The sequence below is a fragment of the Sycon ciliatum genome, chromosome 7 (assembly GCF_964019385.1).
Source record: "Sycon ciliatum chromosome 7, ocSycCili1.1, whole genome shotgun sequence".
NCBI classification, from domain to species: domain Eukaryota; kingdom Metazoa; phylum Porifera; class Calcarea; order Leucosolenida; family Sycettidae; genus Sycon; species Sycon ciliatum.
In genome coordinates, this window is record NC_088649.1 from 35,245,280 (window position 1) to 35,257,993 (window position 12,714).

At 46.6% G+C, this 12,714-nt stretch overlaps 1 pseudogene; it reads right to left on the reverse strand.

Annotated features, from left to right (window-relative positions):
- Positions 1-1,224: 1,224 nt before the first annotated feature.
- LOC135821889 (procathepsin L-like) lies at positions 1,225-6,059 on the reverse strand (annotated as a pseudogene).
- Between the last annotated feature and the right edge of the window lie 6,655 nt (positions 6,060-12,714).

Consider the following 12,714-nt stretch of genomic DNA (forward strand, 5'->3'; position numbering starts at 1 on the left):
ATATGTCCTTTTCTCTTATAATTATTGATCAGAATGATTTCGAAGAAAGTAAAATGAGCGCACACATACCACGAGAACAGTGGAACAATAATTATGACAATTCATTCTATTGATTATCACATAATAATAATTCGCGGGATTCGCGTTGGCATCGCTTGAATGTTCAGAAACACACAAACTAGCCTTCGCTTCCGCAGGCCACCACTATGCCTATGCCTTGCACACCTTAGTGGCGAATGCAAACCTCACAAGTGAGTCAGGCATGAGAACGACGTTCAAATCATAACATTGTTTGTATGATTTGAACGTCGTTTTCACGTGATAATCATCAGAAATCTTCATCCCAATGATAGTTTTGTAACATGGGAAATTGTGGGCACAAGTTATGCGATGTTACAAATTTTTCCTTGGCTCACCATCTGAGTTCTTATAAGTTACAATGATAATTGGACAACAAAGGAAAGATAAAGGTGAACTCGGGTATTGAGCCAATAATAAAAGTAGAAAGGAAAGGGACATAATGGAAACGAAGGTGAACATTATTAGATCTAAAACTAATACAAGAAACACTGATATTCTAAAGCTAGCACTATTGGAGGCGAGATTACAAGTCATTAGCCTGGCAACCATTGACCAAAGCTGCAGCCAGGGCACCCTGCGATCGTGTATCATTCGCCTATGTATGGAAACTGCGCACCCTCTCGTGATCATCGCGTGAGTGACCGCTCAAAATGTTGCATTCGGCGCTCGGCATTGCATTCTTGTTGTGGCTTGCTCTTGGGAGAAATAGACTTCAAAAACACAATTGGAAGAGAATTCCGGCATGGCCATATGGGGGATTGCCAAAACAATTGTGACAAAACTCAAAATTGACCCATTTGTGGCCAAAATCTAGGATACTTCTTTATCCTAGCTTTTGACACTTTGTCAAAAGCTAGGATATCATCTCTTTCTGAATGGACTGATAGCTGATATCGTCAAAGCCTACAAAAAAAACTGCAAGCTACGCATACGCTCACTGAGGGTTCTACTGTAGTAACATCAACAGAGCCGCCGTCAGGATTTTGCTCCTTCTATTTTGTTGTTGTTCGCCAAATTTCATCTCTCTCGCTTCCGTTCGCTCGTTCGCAAAGATGAAGTGCTTGATCGTTCTGGCGCTGGTCGCCGCCGTATCGGCCAAGTCCGTACTGGAGGAGCTAAAGATCTCCGAGGAGTGGGATACCTTCAAGAGTCTTGAAGGTATCCCTTGATGTATGCCTTGTTTCCCCAGCTGGTACCCCAGGTGTTCTTGACCAGCCAGTAGTCCTGCTCCTCCTCAACACCGTAGCCGACAACCAGGGCAGCGTGATTCGGGTAAGCGTTGGTGCACTTGTTGTCGATCAGGACGCCGTGCTTGTAGTAGCGGAAATACGTCGATGAGGCGTCGATGGCAATCGACACTGGGCCAACCTGCGATACGACAGCCGGCAGGAACAGAAGAGAACACACAGAGAGTGAAGAGTATTACAATTACATGTATATGTTTCTATACATCGCCGAATGCAATCAAGTGCTGGGAAATATTTCACATCCGAAACAGACTGTAGCACTTTCAAAACATCTACACCACTATTTTACATCATCAGATTTCTTAACGACAACAAGAGTCAATAAGCTGACCGGGAAAGCTGCAACAGACATGATGACACAATAGTTGAACAAAGGGAGTCTTAAAATACCGGCATTATACGACTCCCTGGTTCAACAGACACGATGGTCCAACAGAGTAGAAGCGCAGTGGGCCGGCCAACAACACACTATGCTGTGGTGCAGCGAGCAGTAAAACAAAGAGTTGGTGGACAAGCCATTGATTGTGCACTCTCATTGTAATATCTAAAACCAAAGAGTGGTATATACATGTATGATCTTTCTTATCTTTAGCCGGATATGTTCTCCTAAGACACAGCTTCTAATATGGGCCACCATGCAGAGAGTATTCTTTTATGTGTAAGAAAAGTATTTACCGAGGCAACAGCCTCCTGCAGGGCGCTCTAGGACTTGCGCGGCAGGACGTCCTTGTAGCTGGTGAGGGTGGCGCCGACGTGGGACTCCTTGAAGCGGCATGTACCGGCCTTGGCCGTGTAAGGGTAGCTCTCCTCTGTGTCAATGCCGTGGTTCTCGATGATGTACTTGAAGCCATGGTCCATGAAACCTCCGCCACAGCCACGATCACCCTCCTTTTGGTTGCAGTCAATCAGGTTCTGCTCGGACAGCGAGACAAGGTTGCCAGTGTTCTTGAAGTGCTGGCCTTCGGTGGAGCCGGTCGTGCTGAACGCCCAGCTGGAGCCGCATGCACCCTGCGTGTGAGCACACACACACCACACACACACACACACACACACACACACACACACACACACACACACACACACACACACACACACACACACACACACACACACACACACACACACACACACACACACACACACACACACACACACACACACACACACACACACACACACACACATACACACTTGTACTCACTGCCAAAACTGGTCACGTGGGTCTCCCCGGGAGAGGGGAGAGAGACTCAGAAGGAATCTTGGAAAGATGACTCAATTGGCCATTGAACCACCCAACGGCCGACACCCCCTGAAATCCCCAAACAAGGGTGGATTTGAAATGATCCCACTTATGGGCTCACCACACCTCAGTAAGTGGGTGAGGACAAGGTGCAGAAAAGGATTGACGGCATCAGGGTATCCGTCCCGGGATCCAACTGCAGGCACCCCTGCACACACACACACACACACACACACACCCAAGATATAGCACACAAGAAGTATAGAATCAGACATGGATGTCAAGGCAGTATCATTGATTCAGTCCCCGAGAGCGTAGCCTAAGGCCTTCGGCCGAGGGCTAGGCTCTCCGGGCCTGAATCAACGATACCTGCTCTGACCGTACATATCAGATTGTGTTTCAGACTGCCATCCACATACGACATACATAGTTGTGGCATAGTACCGGTCTGAACCTGCACTCTTCATCAATACATTACCATCATAACAGCGTTGCAAGCAAGTGAAACATGACAGTAAGATAGAGAGAGACAAAGGGACAAGTTCAGACTTCTGAAAGGCGAATTTTACGGGAAGTGATGGAGCACCAGATGGAGCTGGCTCTTGCTGTGGCTTCTCTAAGGCAGATGGCTTTCGTCATCTACATGTAGACTTCTGAGGAGATCGTCGATGCTGTCAAAGGGCACAACCGGCGCAGGATCTGACAGAGGTAAGGTAAGGGTATCTACAACTGGTTGCTGTAAGCTTGGAAAGCCTGGTATCACACACACACATGTAACTCGTCAAAGCTAGATAGAGTAGGTAGCTGCAGAGTAGCGGGAGTTGGCACTGTCGTCCTAATCTTGTACAGTAAAACCTGTCAAGGCGACCACTCGGATAAGGTGACCACCTGCCCCAGAAGACCACTGTAACCAGGACCACGCGATGCTATTTCCAGTCAAACGGCCCTGGATACGGAGACCACCTGGCAACAGAGACCACATTTTGAAGGTCCCTTGAGCGGTCGTCTTAGACAGGTATCACTGTACTTGCACTAGGTGACGGCTATGCTTGTGCGCTTGATGTACATTGGTTTACTTGCAACTCCAGTAGCGGTTCGCTGGTTTGACATGGCAACTCCAGTAGTGGTTAGCTGGTTTGACATGGCAACTCCAGTAGTGGTTAGCTTGTTTGACATGGCAACTCCAGTAGCGGTTCGCTGGTTTGACATGGCAACTCCAGTAGTGGTTAGCTGGTTTGACATGGCAACTCCAGTAGCGGTTCGCTGGTTTGACATGGCAACTCCAGTAGCGGTAAGCTGGTTTAACATGGCAACTCCAGTAGTGGTTAGCTGGTTTGACATGGCAACTCCAGTAGCGGTTCGCTGGTTTGACATGGCAACTCCAGTAGTGGTTAGCTGGTTTGACATGGCAACTCCAGTAGCGGTTCGCTGGTTTGACATGGCAACTCCAGTAGCGGTTCGCTGGTTTAACATGGCAACTCCAGTAGTGGTTAGCTGGTTTGACATGGCAACTCCAGTGGCGGTTCGCTGGTTTGACATGGCAACGCCAGTAGTGGTTAGCTGGTTTGACATGGCAACTCCAGTAGTGGTTAGCTGGTTTGACATGGCAACTCCAGTAGTGGTTAGCTGGTTTGACATGGCAACTCCAGTAGCGGTTCGCTGGTTTGACATGGCAACTCCAGTAGTGGTTAGCTGGTTTGACATGGCAACTCCAGTAGCGGTTCGCTGGTTTGACATGGCAACTCCAGTAGTGGTTAGCTGGTTTGACATGGCAACTCCAGTAGCGGTTCGCTGGTTTGACATGGCAACTCCAGTAGCGGTTAGCTGGTTTGACATGGCAACTCCAGTAGCGGTTCGCTGGTTTGACATGGCAACTCCAGTAGCGGTTCGCTGGTTTGACATGGCAACTCCAGTAGTGGTTAGCTGGTTTGACATGGCAACCCCAGTAGCGGTTCGCTGGTTTGACATGGCAACTCCAGTAGTGGTTAGCTGGTTTGACATGGCAACTCCGGTAGCGGTTCGCTGGTTTGACATGGCAACTCCAGTAGTGGTTAGCTGGTTTGACATGGCAACTCCAGTAGCGGTTCGCTGGTTTGACATGGCAACTCCAGTAGCGGTTCGCTGGTTTGACATGGCAACTCCAGCAGCGGTTCGCTGGTTTGACATGGCAACTCCAGTAGCGGTTAGCTGGTTTGACATGGCAACTCCAGTAGCGGTTCGCTGGTTTGACATGGCAACTCCAGTATTGGTTAGCTGGTTTGACATGGCATCTCCAGTAGCGGTTAGCTGGTTTGACATGGCAACTCCAGTAGTGGTTAGCTGGTTTGACATGGCAACTCCAGTAGCGGTTAGCTGGTTTGACATGGCAACTCCAGTAGCGGTTCGCTGGTTTGACATGGCAACTCCAGTAGTGGTTAGCTGGTTTGACATGGCAACTCCAGTAGTGGTTAGCTGGTTTGACATGGCAACTCCAGTAGCGGTTCGCTGGTTTGACATGGCAACTCCAGTAGTGGTTAGCTGGTTTGACATGGCAACTCCAGTAGCGGTTCGCTGGTTTGACATGGCAACTCCAGTAGCGGTTAGCTGGTTTGACATGGCAACTCCAGTAGCGGTTCGCTGGTTTGACATGGCAACTCCAGTAGTGGTTCGCTGGTTTGACATGGCAACTCCAGTAGCGGTTAGCTGGTTTGACATGGCAACTCCAGTAGCGGTTAGCTGGTTTGACATGGCAACTCCAGTAGTGGTTAGCTGGTTTGACATGGCAACTCCAGTAGTGGTTAGCTGGTTTGACATGGCAACTCCAGTAGCGGTTAGCTGGTTTGACATGGCAACTCCAGTAGTGGTTAGCTGGTTTGACATGGCAACTCCAGTAGTGGTTAGCTGGTTTGACATGGCAACTCCAGTAGCGGTTAGCTGGTTTGACATGGCCATTGTCTGCTCCACGTTTAGCTTCTGGTAGCTAGAGAGACTGGCTATGCGAAAGTAGGTACAAATTTTCGCACGAACTTTGTGTTCTGCATATTTTCGTAGTTTACACGGGTCAAGTACACGGATGCCATGGGCCCATTGCACGAAACTTCCTACGGCAGTTCACTTCGCCATCCCTGCAAGTTTCGCATCCAAAGTTGCGAAAGTTCGTGCCAAGTTTCGCACTTCATGACGTAGAGCGAACGTTTGTACGCATTTTCGTTTTGCAGAACCTCTTTACTATCACCACCAAAGTGGCAGTGGAGACTCAAGCCTTGACACCATAGCCTAGGTCTTGCAAACACGTACCTGGTTCTTGATTGGTGTGACGTATCCCTTGGCGACCCAGTCGACCTTGGCGGGCGGCTTCACGTCAGGGTTGCCAACGAAAGACTCGGCGCTGCTCAGAGACTTGTCCTGGCGATAGCCAAGCATCCGTGCGTACTCCTCATCGGTCATGTCGGTAAACTGGTTGACTCCCAGCTGAAAGGTCAGGTTCTGGGCGTTGATCTTCTCGATCTTGCGGGCCTGCAGAGACGGAGAGAGGCACATACAGACGCGCATAGGCACACGTGCACGCACGCATGAGCAAGTGAGTGTGATAGTTGTAGGTGCACCCTTCAGACAAACGTAAGTTGCACATATTATTATTACAGGTAGACTCCCTTTAATTCGAACCTCAAATTGCCAGGCCCTAACTTCTAATTATCCAGAACTTCTAATTATCCAAATGCAGCCCCGTGCACTGATATGTATGTAAAAATGCTTGAAATCGCATGCTGAATATTTTTTGCACATTTTTATTTGCATCAACGAAACATAGGTGGTCGTACCGGTCATGTACATGTACAACGGATCATCAAAACACTGGATCGACACAAAAATTAATCATTTTGACAATATCTCCATCTTCTAGTGAAGAGGTAACAGTCACTAGTGCACTGCAGCTTTCCTGAAACGGCACAGAACTGCGCTGCCTAATCCGCGTCATGAAAGGCCGTCGGACAGCAGCACGTCGTTCTGAAGAACGGAAGTGAAGCATAGGCATCGAAAATATTTACGACCATGGTGTTGTTGTGCGCCAACATCTCCGCGCACGAGCTGGCGCTGCAAGAAAGGCCATCGAGATCCGCGTCCACCTGGAAGAAGTCGTCTTCAATCAAACCTTTGCAATTTGCCTCGCACGGGCTTGAATCAAATTTCGAGAGAAGGTGGGTTTCTTGAACGCTATAGTCGATCCTGCAGCGGACCATTGATCGATTTTTGAGCTACTCTTGGCTAGAGAAGGAGAAAAGAATGAACTTCGAATAGACCGATCCCCTTATTATACTGGGTTCGAGCACGGGGGCAACCTCGGAGACCAACGCCCGCTTCGGCCTCAAGACCAAAAACTGCCCCTCGAAGGTACCAGAGATGAAGGGATTTGAGGATGACGTCACGAAGATGATTGAGAACCTGAGATTCCGAAGTCGTATGTCCTCGGGGTCGTCGTATGTTGTTGTTGTTGTTGTTGTTGTTGTTGTTGTAGAAGTTTATTTAACGTCGCACCACAAACAGGCGATTTCGCCTCCTTTGATACATGTGGACGACAGAAGGAATGAGAGAGAGGGGGGGGGACAGAAGTATGGAGAGAGGAAGGGTAGAAATAAATAAGCAATCAACCTCAGGGCTACACCAAAGCAAAAACGGAATGGGAACATACAAAATAGCTTCATACATATATTGCAAAACACGTTTACTATTCTTCAGTCCGCTATACCACAGAAACACACTAGCCGAAAAGCATTTAAGCGGAGCCATGATGCGCTTTTAGCAGGGCACAGAACTGAAGGTGGCTGGGCTCGGAACGGAGATCAGGCGGGAGCTGGTTCCACAGGACTGCGCCGATGAACTGCATGGTCGCTCGACCCGCAGGACCGGGCCAAAATGGTACTCGAACGAGGTGATGTGCTGCTCCCCGAGTGCGGTCACCAGTAACTCTCACGAAGAAGCTGGTGAAGAGGGAGCTAGCTCGGGAGAACAGACAACGACGGACAAAGATGAGGAGCTTTAATATGTCTGTTGTGTTGTTTGACATTCTTGTTCTATACTGGAGAATATTCCAGCGAGTGAATCCAGAGCAAGTGCTATGGAAATGGATTAGCGAGAGCTCACAATAGCCAGACAGACCCACGAGTCCTTTCTTGAACCGAACAATAATCATCTATGGCATTCAACATGCAGTTTGGGAAGCCATGCAGTCCTGGGACAAATATCCAAATGCATTCTTGTCTCCAGACCAAACAACGATTGTTATCATACTTGACAATTTCCAACTCTACGACCACCATGCCAGCTCAAGCAAAAAGAAGCAAAGGAAGACGGAGATTTCTACTTGTGCAGCCATTCAGGGAGGAGCACGAAGGCTGTTTTAACATTACATGATTCGACTGTGCACGCACTTTCCAAAAGTGTACTTATCACATACCACGTGAACTCTTGGCTGTTTGCAGTGCGATATACTTACATGTGCATGCCCTTGCCGCACATTCACACTCCAGTACAAAACATAATTATGCAAATATGTAATGCACATAATGTAACATTCTACGCTTGAAAGCAGATCAGCATTCGAACTTTTTCATTGCCTTCAGGCTGCAACAGCATATTGCAAGAGGGCACAATGGCCCAACCCAACATCTTCCAGTGAACACCATCGGCCATGGCAGTACAGACCATCTGATATCACTCACACCAGTGACACCACCCACATACAGAAGAGAAGCAATGTTGATACTTCATACATGTAGTTAACACGTTACAAATACTACTGAGAGTGCATAATTATAGGCAGTACACCAGGTTCAGGATGCATTGATCCATTCTTCTGCTTCGGCTATGCATGCTGTCAAGAGTTCATTATAGCAATAAAAACTGCTTTATGGCAGTTTTCTAAAAAAGTTATTGTGTTCTAGTCCGTGGACCCCGTCTAAAAAGTAAGAAATTAACGAAATGTGATAGCTGAAAATTAAAATTTCACACAAAACCTCACAATAATCACAACACTTGAAATGCTGCTTTCAACACTAAACTTGTACTGCACCAACAATTGGCAACATGCATGCATAGGAAAGAGGATCACGAGGGGAAAAGGTCTTCTACATGTAGCTTTTCATTCTGTGTGTGATTATTGTGAGGTTTTGTGTGAAATTTTAATTTTCAGCTATCACATTTCGTTAATTTCTTACTTTTTAGACGGGGTCCACGGACTAGAACACAATAACTTTTTTAGAAAACTGCCATAAAGCAGTTCATATCAATACCGTATTATACGCATTGATGTGGAAGCCTTTTCTTGCAGAATATGGCACTAGCATGTTCTTCTGCGGGGAAACATGTGAGTAGTGGTGGACCGTGGTGATACTTTTTTTATACGGAGGTCATTCTGTGCATGTTGCTGTAGCAGAATTTCATGACTCTGTCATAAAATTGTCTTGCCTTTCAGATATTTCAGATTTCCCCACCCTCGATCAGATTTATTTGAGAAATGTAACCAGGTGCGTGTCGCGTTTTTGTTGATTCTGTGTTTATAATGGTTTATAATCATGGGTTATCATGATAAGGTCATCCTGCATCATATTGCACTGAAATCGTAACCCTGTTGATGTCGATACAACTTTTGGAAGCAGTTCAATGACTTCAAACTGTTAAGCGGGATTCACAGAAGCTTTTTTGTGATGCGACACGCGATGCGACAGGCGCGAAACCGGGAAAACCCCAAATCGCAGCCATGTCGCACCCCACGCAACTGACGCAACTGGGCCATCGCATGCCATCGCAGAAGTTGAGCTTGGCTCAACTTTTGCGATGCGATGCGATGCGACAAGCGATTTGGTGTACGATTTTGACCTTTTCTACAGCAAAGTTGTACAAAGGTGCAAGAGTTGCCTATAATTTTTTACAAGTTGTGTCAAACCGCGCGAATATCATGGTGACGTACCCAAATCAGCAAAACTTTCTCGCATCGCTGACTTCTTCTGTGAATGGTATTTCGCGAGTTCGCATCGCACGCATCCATCGCAGATCGCGTCGCATCGCGTGTCGCATCGCAGAAAAGCTTCTGTGAATCCCGCTTTAGTCCTCGATTTTCTAAAACAACACAGCAAAGGAGGAACAATAAACATGTATTAAAATGTAAACAAATACATTGCTGAGTCCGACACCTCGTTCCAACAACTACACTGATCCTGAGGATAAAAGGGGCAAGGCTATGGTTGCAGGTACTGAGAGATAAACAAGGCACTCCACAATAATAAAATCTTACACATCTTTTGGTGAGTATAAATGATATCCAGTCGAACCTCTTTAGGACGAACACCAAGGGACCGATGGTATTTATTCTGTGAGTTTGTCTTAACCTATTTTATAACCAGTGAATACAATTATTTCTCCAATAGACATACGAATAGATTTCTTCTACAGCGAAAGATTCTAAGCCACAGCGACTCATTGACTTGTCTCGTATGAAACAAATGAGTCACAAGAGAGGTTCTGCAAAACGAAAATGCGTACAAACTTTCGCCTACGTCATGAAGTGCGAAACTTCGCACGAACTTTCGCAACTTTGGACGCGAAACTTGCAGGGAACGCGAAATGAACAGTCGTACACACTTTCGTGAGATTGGGTCATGGCGTACGTGCACTTGGCCTGCGCAAACTACGAAAATGTGCAGAACGCAAAGTTCGTGCAAAAATTCGTACACACTTTCGCAAGGACTGTCGCGAAACTTCGTTCGAATTTTCGTTTTGCAGAACCTCTCTACTGAACGTTTCTTTAGCAACATGACGGCAACTGAAACAGCAACAGAGAAAGTACGATACATGTACAGCACATTCTTGCAGGTACTACAAACAGATTGCAGATCGTAATTCTTGCTTTGGCGGCACGAAACTTCATTTGGGGCAGTGCAATCTCGGCGGAACTCACAAATAATAAATAAAACAGACCAGACTCGAGTAAACAAATCCAATCATACAAGTACAGTCTGTATCGGCTATAGAGTGACCGGATATAAGAATAATATCGGCTACAGTGATAGTGGTACGAAATATCAAAAGCAAAACGTATTTTATCCAGTACAAATATCACTATAACCAATATTATCGGATGTAATGATATATCGGATATTATGATGGCAGCAAAGAATCAAAACATGCATAACACACTATATTATTATCGGCTATAATGATAACTTAAAATATACATGTTGCAATAATATCAAAGGCCCTATTTTTTACTTTCTTCACGTTGCTTATTTAGGGTGCGTTCTTAAATCCTCTCGGAAAAGTTGGAGACTCTCCGAAAAGTTCGAGAGCTGTTCTTATATCCTCTCCGAATTTTAGGAGGCTCTCCAAAGCTCTCCAAGCTCTCCAAGCTTCAGAGGTGGTTGAAACTTGGAGATTCCCGCGGTTTGGGATCAGCGCATGCGAACTAGGCTAAAAGCCACGTGTTGATCATGAGTGTACGCATTTCCCTTTTCGCATACGCACAGCGCATACTATATTCGCGGCACTCAAGATCGCGGCCCCTTTGGCGCTTCATTTTGCTTGACATCTGCAAAATATCTCCGAATTCTTCGAGACCCGTTCTTGAAGAATCCCAGTTTCTTCGACTTCTCTTTTCTTCTTCTCCCAGAAGCTAGAGAATTTAAGAACGCACCCTTAGTGTGAGCTACGAAGTCTGAAGAAAATGTTGAACAGTCTCTGCTGGGATGACGACTACACCATAGCTCAGTGGTTAGAGCATCGCTAGCTACAAGCGAGGGTCCCTGGTTCGAGTCCTGGTGGTGACAGTCAATTTTTTCTTCAGACTTTTCCCGTTTGTCTCTTTCCCTCAAACTAGTGAAGATTTTATGACTTGGGGCTCCCCGCGTGCTAGAGTGTACGTGAAGTGTGTGGGTACAGTGAGGGCTGCGTCCCACCCGCCTGTGTGGATTCACAGGAAGTGTGAGCTACGAAGTCTGAAGAAAATGTTGAACAGTCTCTGCTGGGATGACGACTACACCATAGCTCAGTGGTTAGAGCATCGCTAGCTACAAGCGAGGGTCCCTGGTTCGAGTCCTGGTGGTGACAGTCAATTTTTTCTTCAGACTTTTCCCGTTTGTCTCTTTCCCTCAAACTAGTGAAGATTATTATTATTATTTTATTTATTTTACTAGGGTGTTTCCCACAGACCTATACCCTGAACCGCTCCTAACTCAAGGCTGTAGCCTCGAGTTTTCGAAGCTTTTTTTGAAGACTTTTTGGGACGTACAAGTCGTACTTTCTCAAAAACAAACTCTTTCTCCAAGAATCCATGGACATCACGACAGGAAGAAGTGAGGACGCTGTAAAAATAGTGCATTGCCGTCGAGGACAATCATTCTGATAGCTGTGCAACTCAGCCGAGAAATGCTCCTTCGACGTATTTTCTCAAGTTCCTCAACCATTTGAATCATCTTCGAGGAAAGCGCCGGTAATATACCGATGCGGCGATGGCCTGGGGAAGAAATTGTTCTTGAAGAGACTGACTGCACTAGTGAAAGGAGAAGGCGATGAAGAGTCACCATTGCATCGAAAAATAAAGTTTAACAGTTTTGTCTTTAAATAATAGGATCGTGTGCTTTGTTCTTTTGCTTCTTGAGGCTCAGACTCAGACTACATTGTAGAATCGCAGTTTACCCTGTCCTGGGGAAGCATCCTGGTTTGACTGTAAATTTTAGAAGAATTCATTGGCGTGACTCATCGCACTGCACCAAAAATGACGCAATGAAGGAATTCCGCCGAGCGGGCTTCCATACACGGACTGATCAGGAGTTGCACACTCTTGGGGGTTATTTAGAAAAGCGATCCTGTCAGCTTTTCTATTATTGTGTTCACATGGCGCTACTTAACGACACCGCTATTCAGACACGTTGTCTACGTAGCTACGTAAGTTTCTACGTAAGATGCTCGGTACCTGGCCCTGGACCAGGGAGCTACTCCATGGCTCCTACCATCGCGCCGGCTGGCCGCATGCGTGTGTATTGCAGACTTTTTATTGTTGCCTTTTCGGATGTGCATGCACGAGGAACTTCCTTCTTTGGAACTGCTTCTTGCATGAGCTGTTTCGGATATTTCGTCTCCTGGCCTGGCTTATTTCGTTTCGGCGCTGCTGCGACC